We start from the raw sequence: 4,647 nt of genomic DNA, 5'->3' as shown, positions 1-4,647 counted from the left end.
CCTGAAACCCTCACTTCTATACAAATTTACCCCAAACTTAAAGTTAAGTCCTTAACTCAAAAGACAGAAGCTGGGAATCGGGAAAGACTATTATCCACCGAATGACATCGCTTAGTGTTAAGACTAAATATTGCACTTTCTTATTGCAGAGTCCCCAGCAAACAAAAAGAGCATGCTCGATTTCTATTCATTTTTATTTTTATTTTTTGCCAAACAGCACATTCAAGGATTATGTGCCCATAATTTCAGAACACAAAAGAATTGGCTTTGTGAAGCCAACAGGAGGAATCTATGAGTATCCTGCTATGTCACACATTGTACTAAGATTCGGCAAGGTCATCCACGTTGTCCTAGAGAAAAGTTGGAAGACAGTCTACCTCGGGTCATGAGTGGGCAAAGTTTACTTATTGCTGTTGGTAGAATACAGTTCTTTGTTCATGGCAATCTGCCTTTAATTGCACTTTCTTTTTAAAGCTCACTGTACGTAGATAGCTCCATAGTCAGAATTACAATGCAACAATTGGGTTTAGGTATTCAATTTTTCTTTTAAAATCCATACTGCAATGGGCTCTTATAAGTACAATGGAGAAGGAGTTATGTCCTAATCATGTTATAAGATGGGATAGAGAAAACACATAAAAGACCAACCAGATGTGTAAATACAATAACACAAAGAAACCTAATCTACTGGAAAGCTATAATTTAATCCTTCCGTAACACTGGCGCATTGAAAACTGGCTCACACATAGCTCAAGCATATACAAATGCTGTTTAGAAAAACCAGGGTTCCATTCAAACTGTGTGATTGCTATTTATAGTTTACACAGATTATTTAATTTCATATAAAGAAGAAAATGTGGATTATAACTAAAAGAGGAATCGTTTATAAACAATAACCTGGGCATGTTTAAAGCAGTGGGAGATCGAGGTCTTTATGTGTATAAAAGTGAAAATAGCTTGCAAGTCTGTGTGTCTGCATGCATGTATGTGTCTGTCTGTGTGTCTCACAAAGGGTAAAAGCACTTGAATACAATGTAGAACATCAAAAGGTCGCTCTTCAGCATTTGCCTATTATGTGCTGTGAACAGCAATAATAAAATACAATCAAGGTCACGTTTTTAACGTGACCTAAGAAATGAAAGGCCCTGTCACTAATGGAGACACTGAATTTTTTTATTTGGTTAATGAAAAGCAGAACTAATGAAAATGATGGACTTGGAAATGGGAGATGAAGAGAAAGAAAAGGCTCACGTGGCCTTAGCCAGGTAAAGAAGCACTTTAATGAGACCCAGCGTTGGGGGGCTATGAACTTGTATTGGTGATCTTTCAAGGCGCTCTGGCTGACCTTCAGTGGCCCTGTCATCTTCCACTGTCTGTCCGTCGTGTCAGACAGTGTCTCCACTAGAGTCAGGCTCCTTTCATCTCTCAGGTCTCCGTTGGTTTTCTCACTGTTCACCCACTATCACCACTCGGCTTCCTCTTTGTGTTTTCATCAATCACCTAGTTCATCTGTTTTCTGTCTCTGTAACGGACCAGACAATTGAAAAGGAAGGCTTTTGCTTTGGTGTGTGGTCCTACAAACTAAGATGGCTCCTGCAAGGACCTCCTGCTGGTCTCAGCTCGTGGTGGAAAACTGATGGTTGATAGAATGTGTGAGGAAGACACACCATCTGGGCAGTCAGACTTTATGATAACCACCTGGCATCCCACTGGTCAAATTGCACCAGAGAGCAAGATTTCCTTCCCAACAGAAAGGATGTCTCTCCCTGTACCTAAACCACCTTCCAGCATGCTCATTACCAATCAGCTTTCAGCATAACTTGGCCAGGGTAAAACACACTCAAACCTTGAACAATCAATCCCCTTTGCCCAGACTCTCTTAACCTTTCCTGGTGTGACTGATGGCACAGAAAATACAATTTGGTCATGGAAAATACTTCTCAAAGGTCAGAATAGCCTAAAAAGAGGTATTTTTGGAGCCAGAGCTTGGGAGGTCCAGACAGGAGGGTCAGGATTTCAGTCATCCTTGGGTACAGACCAAGTTTGACACCTGCCTAGAGTACGCCATGCCCCATCTCCAAAAGCCAAAACAACCGTGTTATTTGTGAAGAGGAAATCATCTTAGGAGAAATGTCCAAGTCATTTCTTTATGTATGTAATTTTCCCCCTTTCTCAATCTTGACCTGAGTTCGTGCATCTTCCTGGGTTGTATTACTTGCCAACAATCTCATGTATTCTCAGAAGGCAGAGAAGAGTCAAATTCTAGTCTCTTCTTATGCAGATACCTCAGGAGCACCAACCTTATGACCTCATCTAAACCTAATAATGCCCCATGGCCCACCTCCAAATGTGATCACCCTGGGAGGACAGCTTCAACACAGGGATGGGGTAGACACAAACTCATTTCCTAGCAGGCAGGGTGATCATCGCACTGCCACCGATGATTCTGAGTATCAGTTGGAGCAGAAGCCAGGGCAGAAAATGGAATGTCTCCTAACACTTGCCATGCTTCCTCTTGGATTCTGCGCCTGCTCTGAACCTCCTGTTGGAGTCAAAGGACCAGGAAGAGCTGGTGACAAAGGACCCTGTTAGCTGTTGGGACAAACAAACCATTTTTCCTTAAGTGGAGACATATCTGGGTTGTTTGCCTAAACTTTGAGGTACTTAACATTCAGAGATGTGAAAACCAACTAGGAAATACAAGGAAGATAATTGGTTCAGATGTCACAATTATCATAACAAAACGTATTACATATGGCAACAGGATTTTTTCCATAATACTTTACAGAGAAGCCAAAAGCTTTCCAAGTACTCTCATCAATAGCCAGATGTGCTGTGACATTCTGTAATCAAGCACAAAACCCAGCCCTTCCCATGAGGAGAAGAGTGTAAAGTCCTCTGCATCAGACACCCGCACCCCCGGGGCCAACTTCCTGCGTCCCTTCCAGCCTGGCAGCTCAGTGCTCTCCATGAGGTTTGTTTCCCAGTACCCAGCATGCTGATGCTTCACACCGCGCCCCTTCCGGATGGTTCGGCACAGTTCAGGACATTAAAGCAAACCCTAAGCCTGACTGCCTCTGACTACTCAGGCGGAAGTCCACTCAGACGAGTAAGCTGGACTAACGTAGGAGTCCCTGGTCCTTGCTCAATCCCGAACTACTGGCCAGAGCAACTCCATAATCTATACCCCATTCTGCTCTTAAAGCACCCCTTAACCTCAAAGCTCATTCTCCCCATGTGTGGCTTCTGCCCTTGTTTTGTTCTGTTTGGTTTGGTTTGGTTTGGTTTGGTTTTTCTTGTTTTGTGGCTTCTGCCCTTGGGCTTAGGCACCTGTCATTCTGTCCAGTCTTTTTGACCTCTGCATTGTCTGCATTGGCGACTTTTGCATTGCCAGCACCAAACACCTGATAGAGATAACCTGAGGGGGGATTATTTTGGCTTATTGTTTCAGAGGGAATCCAGTCCACCGTAGTAGAGAAAGGTAGGGTGGACCAATGGATAGCGATAGCCAAGGGCCGCTGGCAGCCCACACAGACAGAGCAGACCAAAACCAGGAGCGGGTGTAATGTTGAAAGGTCCACCCAGTGAACTGCTTCTGTCAACCCTGCCTCACCTCCTACACCACTATAATCTTCAGACCATGAGCCTGTGAGGACTGCTCAGACTTAAACCATAACACTTCCTATACCACCTTGGGTCTGAGTCCCAGGACATCCACCTTAAGCCCGTGTAGCCCCTCATTCTGCTCTGTCACTTCATGGTCATCTGGAAATTCCCTCACAGATCACTTGATGGTAACTCCAGCCACTGTGCGTGGTATGATGACAGAGGTCCGTGTCCAGTTTGATACAGACCCTTCAGCACAGTACGGCTCACTTCCCACACTACATCCCTTCACCACGTGTTGTTCATGGGGAAACTTTTGTTCAGCTTTTGGCACCTTTTCTGACTCAGTTCCTGCTGATATATTCAAAAGCACTGTTACATATACTGTAGAGTTACACAGTAGCTTCCGGGATGATGGAAGTTTCTGGATGGTACAAACGGTTTTAGCCCCTGCCCCCCATCCCACCAAAAGCCATATTGCATTTTATAGCATCCCAAGTTACTTTTTCTTAACTTTTTCCTGAAAGTGTCCAGAAAAAGGACATGAATCTTCGTCATATAACTCATTGAGTTATAAACTAACAAGCTCATTAATTTAATCAACGTAGAGCTGAAGAAATGGAATGTTACCAGCCCCAGCTCCCTAAACACCCCCACTGAATCTTGCCAACCAGCATCCATTCGCTCCCTTTCTTTTGACACCAGATGTTAGCTTTGCAAATTTGCACATAGAAAATTAAATGGAAACATTGAGATTCTGAATTCTCATACAGCTCAACATACCTGTTCAAGAATTCTGTGACACTCATTCAGATTGCTGCTGCAAACTCAACGTCAGTGTTCAAAGGGGGTTATTGCTGTGTAGAATTCCACTTTTTTTAAGAAATAAACCATGGTGCCGGGCGTGGTGGCGCACGCCTTTAATCCCAGCACTCGGGAGGCAGAGGCAGGAGGATTTCTGAGCTCGAGGCCAGCCTGGTCTACAAAGTGAGTTCCAGGACAGCCAGGGCTATACAGAGAAACCCTGTCTCGAAAAACCAA

General features: G+C 44.0%; 1 long non-coding RNA gene across 1 annotated transcript in view; it reads right to left on the bottom strand.

The window, feature by feature from the left end:
• Window positions 1–1,201: 1,201 nt before the first annotated feature.
• The window catches only part of LOC110325325, a 27,838-nt gene continuing 24,392 nt past the window's right edge, over window positions 1,202–4,647 (bottom strand). The window contains exon 3 of the long non-coding RNA XR_002380734.2: window positions 1,202–1,522. This is a non-coding gene — a long non-coding RNA (uncharacterized LOC110325325). The remainder of the gene's footprint in view (window positions 1,523–4,647) is intronic.

Source organism: Mus pahari, chromosome 8 (genome assembly GCF_900095145.1).
Source record: "Mus pahari chromosome 8, PAHARI_EIJ_v1.1, whole genome shotgun sequence".
Lineage (NCBI taxonomy): Eukaryota > Metazoa > Chordata > Mammalia > Rodentia > Muridae > Mus > Mus pahari.
This window is presented reverse-complemented; position numbering and strand designations above follow the sequence as displayed.